Source organism: Lissotriton vulgaris, unplaced genomic scaffold (assembly GCF_964263255.1).
Source record: "Lissotriton vulgaris unplaced genomic scaffold, aLisVul1.2 SCAFFOLD_1149, whole genome shotgun sequence".
Taxonomy (NCBI): domain Eukaryota; kingdom Metazoa; phylum Chordata; class Amphibia; order Caudata; family Salamandridae; genus Lissotriton; species Lissotriton vulgaris.
Genome location: NW_028254034.1, coordinates 614,009 through 625,557, shown reverse-complemented (window position 1 = coordinate 625,557; position 11,549 = coordinate 614,009).

Genomic DNA, 11,549 nt, shown 5'->3' with positions numbered 1-11,549 from the left:
ATGACCCCAAACAACCTATGAAGCTCTAACAGTACATATCCTGAAATTTAATTGATTTCAAAATTCGTTTTTAAACACAGCATATAAATCAATTGTATACCTGCATTCATGAAGAAATGACTAAAAATGTCCTTGAGACACATGAAAGTGTTTTCTGGAATGCCCTAGCACCATTTTTGGGACACTATTAACATGGCTAGGTAACTCCCATAATCAAAATCTAAATTTGCCAAGCACAAGTGGGAGCGTATTTACAAGACACTTGCCCCAAGAGGAACGCTTTCCATTTAAAAAGGTAAACATAACATCAAAGACACTAAAATGCCTTCTAAATATGACCCCAAACAACCTATGAAGCTCTAAAAGTACATATCAAGAAATGTAATTGTTTATCACAAATGCGATTAAAAACGGCCGCAATGCATGAATATCGCTGAAAAGTCAACGATATTCATGCATTATCCAGCAAATGCTCTTAGCCATGTTATCCACCTCCCATTGGATAACATGGCTAAGAACTGCTCGCAAATGCGAAAAAAAACGGCCGCAATGCATGAATATCGCAGAAAAGTCAGCGATATTCATGCATTTTCCAGCAAATGCTCTTAGCCATGTTATCCACTTCCTATTAAATAACATGGCTAAGAACTGCTCAGGGCCCCATGAGGAACGCTTTCCATTTAAAAAGGGAAACATAACATCAAAGACACTAAAATGCCTTCTAAATATGACCCCAAACAACCTATGAAGCTCTAACAGTACATATCAAGAAATGTAATTGATTTGAAAATTCGTTTTTAAACACAGCATATAAATCAATTGTATACCTGCATTCAAGAGGAAAGGACTGAAAATGTCCTAGAGACACAGAAAAACGTTTTCATGAATGCCCTATCACCATTGTTTGGACATTATTAACATGGCTATGTAACTCCCATAATCAAAATCTAAATTTGCAAAGCACAAGTGGGAGCGTATTTACAAGACACTTGCCCCATGAGGAACACTTTACATTTTAAAAGGAAAACATAACATCTTAGACACTCAAATGCCTTATAAATATGGCTCAAAATAACCTATGAAGCTCTAGCAGTACATATCCAGAAATGTAATTGATTTCTTAAATCGTTTTTAAAAACAACATATCTGTTTCAGCTTACATAACAGACCATGGAATGGGCTCCATGTACCACAATAACTTGTGTTACTGCATGCCAGAATGCTACACCAAATATGCAATTACAATTTCTCTATGAAACTAATTCTATTAGTATATCACTAGAGACAAAACCGCATTTTAAAAACACAGCTTTCTTCATCATTTTCTCCTTAAATCATACTATTCTCTATCTAAATTAAATAAATCTTTTCTCACCTTAGCAAATATTTTTTGAGTTTTGAAAACAGTCTCAGAAATACACCAAATTGTCTTCAGCAGAAGAAAAAGGATGCACTCCAAAGGCTGCAGCTATTGAAAGCACAGAAATACAGATATTCATTTCACATATCTCTCATATTAGCCAATCATACCTCTTCCCTCACTTTTTTAAAAACAAAACCCTACCCCCCTCTGCCCTCTCTGCCTTGTTTCCATAGCAACCACCTCCTGGAAGACCTCTCATGTTTGCAAATTCACACAACAATGTTTCAATTGAACTCTGAACTCTCAGTGCACCTGCGTATCCAGTGCAATCTTTCATTAAATGTTTCTTCCTTGACCATTCAAATTACATGTTTCAAAGAACACATCCATGCACCCTAACTTTCTGTTTTCAGAAATGGAAATGCACCAATCACTGCTAATGAATCATTAGCATTGGAAATCCACAGTTTTTTTTCTTTAGAAACTCCTACTGTTTCAACTGCCCTTTCATTACCACACTTCATCTGACTGCAGAACAACCTTCTCCCACCATGTTTAAGGTCTGGATTGTTGGACATAGTTACATCCACTGGGCTCAAAGGTATGCTGAGAACAGAAATTTACCTAACCTCAATTTACAAGATGTGGAAATTAAGTGGTTGGGCCAAAGAGGATTAAAATGTCACCAATTGATACCATTGGTGAAAACCTTTATGCATTTGCCAAAACCTGACCTGTTAATAGTGCACTGTGGAGGTAATGATTTGGGCACTTTGACAGGGGTAGGTCTGGAAATGCTTTTAAAGGACACCTTTGAGCAATTAATGGCACTTTTTCCTCAAACTGCCTTGGTATATTCCAATATATGCCAAAGACAGAAATGGAGGTGGTCCAACCAATTTTGTCCACAAATTGAGAAAGCGAGGAAGCATGTAAACAAATCTGTTTCAGCTTTCATGAGAGACCATGGAATGGGCTCTCTGTACAACAATAACTTGCGTTACTACATGCAAGATATCTACAGAGGAGATGGAGTTCACTTCTCAGATGAGGGCAACAGAATTTTCATTCTGAATTTAAGACTGTGCATTGGTACCTACTTATAAGTACCTAAATGTACCATAAACCCAAAAGCTCTTCTCAGAGCTACCCTTCATCTGATCACTCACAATTATTATTTTTTTCTAACTTTTTTCATTAATTTTCCACAAAATTCGCTCCCCGGGGCGCTACCCGGTTCGCGAACCGAAAGCTAACCTCGCGGAATTTTTAAAAAAAATGTTTTTTTCCGCACATATAAGCCTCCTCAGCCACCCTCAGAAAACCTAGAGGGTCAAGATAAGTCTACCATGACCCCTTCTACCCATTCTAAACATTATTTGCCCTCCATCTTGTATCTTAATGCGACCGAAACACAAAATGGTGGACTCCCGTGACGCTTAAGGTTCGCGAACCGGGCCGCTTCCCGGAAAGCGGTCCAAAAAAAAAGGTGGGAAAGTAATTTACAGAAAAACGACTAGAGACACTCTCACCAAATATAGATTAGCTCATACTACATAACAATCCCTTTCATTTTCACAAATTTGATTGAAATTCCATTTAGCCATTAAGCCTGTAGACCTCTCTAAGTACCGTGAGGTAAATTACTTCACAAAACACATCTGAAGTGTTGGAATTGACAACCAATGAAAATGTTACTTTCATTTTCAATTTTTTTTTCCTGACATTTGATTGGTTATGTACCTGAATATATATAAAGGAAGAAAAGGAAACACAGCCATTTTGACTACTACTTCCTGAACTACATTTCAAGAGCCTTTTCACCTCCCAGTAAATTAAATTGATAATTTGTAAGTGGCACTTTAAATTAATTTGTAAAAACGTTTTTTGATAATTATTTACTGTCCCCCTGCTATAGTTAGAGATACAGATAGACTCCTCTGTTATATTTATTGATTGACCTACACTTCTCTGCTATAATTATGAATTTACTTACTTTAACTTCACTGTTAAAAAAACAGAACTACCTGTCTGAACTTAAACCCAACAGTGCCCTAACTCTTCTAATTTAATTATTTTTTTTATTCAATTTACAGCAAAAAAATGGAAGGGGAGCAAGAAGAAACTAATGTTTCCTTCGAGATTACATCCGAAGACATTGAAACTGAAGAAAATGTGGATGAAGATTTTATGGATCAATCTTTTGACGAACAATTTATTCAAACCTTACAAGAGACAGAAACATCCATGTTTGACGAGATACCAGATGATATAATGCTGGAAGTTTTAATTAACTATGAAAATAATAAATAATTTTTTTTTAAATCAAAATAAATAAATAAATTAAAAAAAAAGAACAAAAACAACAAATAATTAACATACAGTATTAGAAAAGTCTATCATTCTTTTATCCATAAAGTTCGCTGCCCAGAACGCTTTCCGGTTCGCGAACTTGGCGCTTACCACGCAAAAAAAAAATTTTTTTTTTTTTTTTTGGACCCTCCTAGGCCCTTTTAAAACCTCCACATAAAACCTAGGGGGTCAACGAGGATCTACTATGCCCCCTTATGGTAATTTCCCCCTCTGTTTTGGCCTCCTCTTGTCTCTCGATCCTACCGAGAGACAAGATGGCGGCCGCTCCGGACTGTTTAGAATGTTGACAGACACCGGAGGGCCAATCAGCTTCGCATCGCAAAGTTCCGATACGCGAAAGGTTCGCTAACCGGATCGCTGCCCGGAGCGCTGTTACAGATATATATCTTGATTTAAACGTTAATTTCTCAAAATCCACTGAAGCACATATATTGAGACCTAGCAAAGGCACATCGGGCTAACAGTCCCTACAATTTTGCCAAGTTTCGTGAAAATCCATTCAGCCGTTCGGGCTAAAAGTGAGTCCAACCGCCCTATGGAAATTAACATGGGAAAAACGCGTTTTGGGACCCCCCTTTTTTCTCGGCCCCCCCTCCACAAAACCCCCCCAAATTTTCAAGGGCTGCTCAGAAACAAAATGTGCCATTTTCCTGAAAATTTCAGCCAATTCCGTCCACAAACGCCAAAGTTATTAGGCATAGAATTTTCAGAAATCCCATAGGGAAAAAATCCTAACTATATATACCTACTGGCGACCGCCAGTAGGTAATATATATATATATATATATATATATATATATATATATATATATATATATATATATATGTATATATATATATATATTAAGTCTTGCCAAACTCATACGATACGAAGAAGGCGCTGACACCATGAATCTGAATCCAAACTCGATTTATTCGATCAGTGTCTGCTTAGACGCGTTTCGGCGTTGCCGCCTTGTTCACTACATCTGCACTTACATTGAGTCCATACATATATACAAAGGAGCCATGGGCGTGTCTATCAATTAACATACAGGTTAACTCCAGATGTTGCCATGGTTACATTGTGGCAAAACCTTGTATGTTGAAAGAGTCTTTTCTCAGTTTTTACACTTTGTTACGAGCATTATATCAGAAATATTTTTCAAACAGATTATAAATTTCTAAATTCACCAAAACATGTGTTTCAAATAATATTCACAACCTTTTCATCATGTAGCATGTTTATATTCACAGCTGACAAAAAAGGTAATTAAAAAACATTTGCTGCATTTTCCGTGAACAAATAATAAGTTAGCACACTTTGCCGCTGTTTCCCCGTGTTCTTGCCATGGATGTACCTAATATAAGGTCCTTTCCTAGTAGGCCATCTGGTTTGCCTGTACACCATTCTCTCACACGTGTCCCAAACATGTCGGCGTACATGTTTAGAGATAGACCAGGTCAGTTTCAGTGAGCCGCGTTCAGCCGCAGACCCGAAGGTGCCGCTATGTAAGTACTATTGCGCGTCTGGCAGATCGTGTGTTTTGAATGCCTGGCTTTGCTACTCGTGTTCTCTCGCGGTTAAGCTTATTGTCTGCTGCCCAAGTGGGCTTAACGGCTCGCCTAGTATTGCGAAGCAGTCGCAAACAATAACGTAGGTCACTGGGCATTAAGTGAATCTTTACCTAATGTAAACTATGCCATAATATGGAGTTAGGTGTATGGTATTGCGCGTGTGCCTATTGAGACCAAACATCCAAATAGTCATTCTCTTAGTAGAGTAAGTGGTTATGGGGATGCGCAACGTAAAAGTATCTAAATGTGCTATAGGATATAAAATAGGGTGATAAGTGCTGTGTATTCAGACATAGTCCTATGTCTGAGATGTGCTCTTAAGTGCCCATGTGTAACCCGTGAAGCGTGTAGTAGATGAACTGCAGATGTTAATCGAATGGTACTCGGGGGAAAGGAAAGCATACTGGGAGTATTCAAACCTACTTGTTATAAGTGGACACTTAAGGCTTCATCCGCATTCAGACCGAATGGGATCTTAGAGTTCAATAGTATAATATACCTTGACTCTAGGCGGCGCAACGCCAATGGGCGGTTGCCTCCCCTCATGTTTTTCGGAATGCTATCAATTACAAAATATTGAATATTTTTAGCATTACCATTGTGGGTTTCATGGATGTGTCTCGCTACGGGGTACGTAGGATCATTATTGGAAATTGCTCGCAAATGCTGTAAGATCCGTACGTGTGCTGGATGAATGTTGGAGCCTACATATTTCTTACCGCAGGAGCATGCTAGCACATATATTGCGAAGTCAGTCTTGCATGTGAATGCGTCCCTCAGAACATAAGGTTTAATCCTAAAAGGGACTTGAACTTTAGTGGTGTTCACACCATAGGTGCAGGCTTTGCATTTTGAACACTTTTTGAAGCCCCTTTTGGAATCTAACCAATTTTTGGTCTTTTTGAGTGCTGGCGCATTGCAGACTAGTTCTTCCCTCATAGATTTTGCCTTTTTAAATGTTATTAAAGGACTGTTGCCCACTGATTCACCTATGCTTGTGTCTCCTCGAACTAGGGGCCAGTGTCTTCTCAGGATTTTACATAGGTTACTATGATATCTGTTGTAACCAGTTATTAATCTGGGAGGGTCTTTACTGTTGGGATCTGTTGTTATTTCTGTTGTTGTCACTGGGAAAATTAGATCTTTCCTATTTTTTCCTCTGCATTTTTCTTCGGCCCTTTTGCAAGTGCTGCTAGTGTACCCTCTCTTCCTGAGTCTTTCAAACAACTCTTGTTTGGCATTGGAGAGCCCTTCATTCGTACTACAATTTCGTGTCATTCTAAGGCACTCAGCATAGGGAATTGACTGTTTTAGTGGTGTGGGGTGGAAACTGTGTGCATGTAGAAGGGCATTTCCTGCGGTAGGCTTTCTATATGTACGTGTCTGTATTTTGTTGTCTTGTACATACAATTCTAAGTCAAGGAATTGGATATTGACAGCGTTAGTGTTACATGTAAACTTAAGGTTCAGTACATTTTCATTTAGAGCCTATGCAAATCTTTCTGCTTCTTCGCCACTACCTTGCCATAAGATAAAAATGTCATCAATGTACCTCTTGTACATTACCACATTGTTTAGCATGGTGTCTTTATGCTGAACTCTCAGGACCTGCTCCTCCCACCAGCCCATGTGTAAATTCGCATAGCTGGGGGAGAAGCAAGTACCCATGGCTGATCCCTGGAGCTGTTTATAATGAAGTCTGTCAAAGATAAAGATGTTATTTGTCAGACACCACTCAGCCATTTCCAATAACATTTGTGTGTGGTGATATAGTTCAATGGGTCTGTTTCCAAGGTAGTGTTTCATGGCATTGAGGCCGTCTCGGTGTCTGATACTGGTGTAAAGTGATTGGACATCTAGTGTCATGAACCTATAGTTGTCATGCCAGTCAATATCAAAGATTTTTGCCAAAAAATCACTTGTATCTCTGATGTAGGCAGGGAGTTTTTTGACTTCTGGTTGAAGGAAAGAGTCAATGAAGATACTTGTTTTTTCAAACAAACTGCCAATCGCTGATATTATCGGCCTCCCAGGTGGTGTTTGTTCGTTTTTGTGAACCTTGGGTATTAAATACAGTTGAGGTGTAATCGGATAGTCATTTTTCAGGTAATTGAACTCGTCCTTACTGATGAGGCACATTCCCTTCCATCTATACAACTCATTATGAAATTTTTCCTGGATGCCTACATTGTGGGTAGGACTCACCCTTACATAGCAATCCTTGTCTTGTAGTTGAGTCAGGGTTTCCTGGTTGTACATTTGGAGGGGCCATAGTACCACGTTGCCCCCCTTGTCTGACCATCTGACTACCACATCTGATCTAGATTTGATCTTTGTCATTAAGTTGTTGTATTTCCTTCTGTGATCTTGATTTTCTTTCCAATATTCTTTTGTGCTTTGCAGCGACAGGTCTTTTAGTTCTTTAATAACGTTGTCTGAAAATAAATCTAGATTGTCTTTACCCATTATTGGCATGAATTGAGACTTGGGTTTAAAGTTAGTTTTGACTGAGGCGTAGATGTTAATTTCTGATGAGGAAGCTGCACCACTGGGTGTTATTCCTTCGCCTATATTTTCTTGTTCCAGATCTGTTAGATCCCGTAGAACCTCCATATTAGCCACTGACAGTTGTTGAGCATGATCACCCATCTGTGTTGTTGAGATCGGTCGTTTTTTAGCGTTTATGAAATATTTTTGCAGTTTTAGTTTCCGGACATATTGAAACAAATCAATTCGGGTTTGGGCATAATCAAAGTTTGTATTGGAGCAAAATGATAATCCTAGAGATAAAATTTCAAGTTCTTGTGTACTCAATTCCATATCTGTTAGATTGATGACTGTGTTATCTATCTCATTTTGTGCTTCCATTAGCGGCGCCTGTAGCGTCTGTTTTGCGTTTTGTTCTGTTTTTGATTTTGACCTTGTTTTTCTCCACCGTCTGTTTTTCCTTCTCCTGCTTTTTGTTGTTGTGTTTGTTTTTTGTTGTTCCTTTTTCCTATATATATATATATATTTTCCTGTGGCCAGCCCCGCAAAATACTTGCAAGGGATCTGTGGGGTTGGCTGCCTGTTGGGGGGTTGGCCACAGGCTAGGCCTTGTGGCCAACCCCCAATGCACACAGCCGAAAGCTATGTTCACCATGGGGTTGGCTGTGGCCAACCTCATGCATGATTGAATGCCTTGCTCAGGATGAGATTGGCTGAATGTGGTATGTTAACAAGCCCCCCACCACGCACGGCCAAAAGCAATGTGTGATGCAGGGTTAGATTAACATTTGGCAAATACATATTACTTCACGTTAAAAAGGACAAACAAGAAATTCACTGAGAAAAACAAAAGTTAAAGTAACATTATAGTTAGGTTTAGGGATTTATAGAGCGCATGGTTACCCTTAGGCATCCCAGCGCTATTTATGAAGCAAGATAGGGGAGTTTCAGCAGATATTTTAGGGGAACAGCAATGTTTTAGTCTCTTTTTGAAGTTTGTTTTGTTTTCGATTGTCCGCAGCTCATGGTCCATACTGTTCCATACCTTTGGAACCAGAGGTTTGAATGACCTTCCACCCCACCTGGATCTCTTGATTCTTGAGGTGTTCATCAAGAACTTTGATCTTGACCTGAGATGCCGGCGTGCAGAGTACTGGGGGATCAAGTCTCGCACCAGCGTGGGGCCTTTCCCATGCATAGCTCTGTGGGCCAGACAGAGGGACTTGCATTTAATCCTGCCACTCACTGGAAGCCAGTGTAGCTCCCTGAGGGAGGCTCTTATTGATGGTGTTTGGGTATCTTAAGGAGCAGTCGGGCTGCTGCATTAACATATTTGGGGGAACCCTGTAGTCAAGCCTTGACACTACTAAGGCTTGAACCACTGTCTTCCTTGATTTTTCGGGGAGTAGGCCTAATATTTTTCTAATCATTCGGAGCATCCCAAAGCAGATGTTCTCCAGTTTTTTTGCTTGGATCTCCATCGTTAGATTTTGGTCCAGCCACATTTCTAAGTTTTTTATAAAGGTTTTTGGTAGGGGGGACCCCATTTTGCTGGCCATGGGATCTCTGAACATGGGCTCAAGTTACTGCCCAGGATCAAAAGCTCTTATCCCCATTTAGTTTAAGGCTGCCCTCGGCCATCCAGGACCCGATTTTTACCAGGCAAGGGGAAAGATGCCTGTGGTCCGAGTTGATGGATTCCGAGATTGATACCACTAGTTGTGTGTTATCTGCGTATGACACGATGGACAGGCCAAACTCCTGTACTATATGGGCCAGTGGGCTCTAGTAAATATTAAAGATGGTTGGGCTCAGGGAGGATCCCTGAGGAATCCCCATAGGGCTGAGAGGGCTTCTGAGAAGATTCCAGCCTCCATGCATTTGAAGGATCCACCTTTCAGGAAGGATGCTGGCTATTTGTTGGCTGTGCCTTTGATTCCAATGTCCCTGAGTCTGTGTTTATCAGTACTGCCTGGTCAATGGAATTGAAGGCTGCGCTGAGATCAAGGAGCACGAGTGCTGCGGCTCTTCCCTGATCTAGGGTGGCTTTATTTTTTTCAGTGACATCAACCAGGGCTGATTCCGTGCTGTGTCCTGGTCCGAATACCATCTGTGTTTGGTTTATGATTATATTGTCCTCCAAAAATTTTGAAACTATCCTATTCACATGTTTTTCCACGATCTTGCCCATGATGGGTAGCAGTGAGATCAGACGGTAGTATGCCAGTGAGGCGGGTCGAGTTAGAGTTTTTAAAAAGGGGTTTCACAATGGTTTGTTTCCACTCTTTGGGTACTGTGCCATTTTTGAGGGATAAGGAGATGAGGTGGGAGAGTTGGGTAAGAATACTTTTCCTCCCTTGCGCAAGGATGTGCGGGTTGCTGGGTCTAAGGGTGATCCTGATTTTATGTTTAATAACAGGGCGCCAACCTGATCCTTGCTCTGTTTGGGGAAAGAATATAGTTCCTCGAGGGGAGGGGGTGGTGGCACTTCTGTGGTCTTGTGAGGTTCCATGGAAGATGTGGGGACTTCGGTGTATGTTGCAGTAGGGCTTGTGTTGGTGTGTTGTGAGTTGTACCTTACTCTTGAAGAATGAGGCTAGCTCATTGCATCTCTCTTTTGAGCCTTGGGGCATGTTAGCACCTCGGCAGATTGTGGAGAGGGACTTTACTATTTTAAACAGCTCCTTTGAGGAGTTGCAGGAGTTCTCAATTTTTTTCTCGAAGTAGTGCGTTCCTGATTTTCTTGTGGTATGGCTGAATGGCTGATTTGTAGGCTATTCTGATCTCGGGTCATACGTTTTTCTCCAACTTTTTTCAAGCTTTTTACAGGTTGTTTTTGGATGACCAGCTCAGGACAAAACCAGGAACACCTGTTAGTGTTTTCTGATTTTATTGGGTCTGGCTTCCTGAAATTACAGTCTTTGAATCCTTTTATCCAAGATGGCCAATTTTTATGGGCTTCTTCCAGATCTATGGATTCTGGTGGAGCTGATGACTCAATGTCTGTGACCCATGCTGCGGGGGCCTGCCTTGGCCATTTACGTCCCAGGAATGGTCTTATATTTTTTTGTTCTGTGAGATTAGGTTTTAGAAACCGGTTAGATACGTGGGAGTGGTCTGTCTATGGCATCCAATGGGGTCAAGTGATTCCAGTCTGGGGTCATTTGAAAAGATGGGGTCCAAAATGTGGCCTTTTTCGTGAGTGGGCAGATGTACAAGCTGAGTAAGCTTTAGGGGATTGTCCAAGTGGATGTTAAAGTCGCCTAGTACAGTAAAGGTGCTTTTCTCTATTATCAGACTAGCAAAAATGCCTGGGGTGGCTTCCAGGAACTGTGTACATGTCCCTGGTGGCCTATGGATAAGGCATCCTGATTAGGAGCATTCAGGGGTGAGGGACAGTCTGAAAGTGAATGCCTCACACTTAGCTATGTTTAGGGGGGGTGATGGCACAGGCAAGATGTGATTTGCAAATGATAGTGATGCCACCTCCTCTCGCACCCTCTCTTTCCAGGCGATAGATTTCAAAGCCCTGGGGGATGGCATTTACAATGTCTGGGCTCGAACTGTCATGAAGCCAGGTTTCCATCAAAAATAGGGCCTCAAGCTCTTCCTCCTCTATTAGGAGCTTAATCTCGATTGCGTGTTTTGGAAGGGATCTACAGTTGTTTAGTCCCATCTTCTAGTGATTACCGTAGTCTAACTTTTCTCCTGTGACCTTTCTCTGTAGAGGCTTGGTCCTGCCTGTGAATCCACAGACGGGACATTTCTG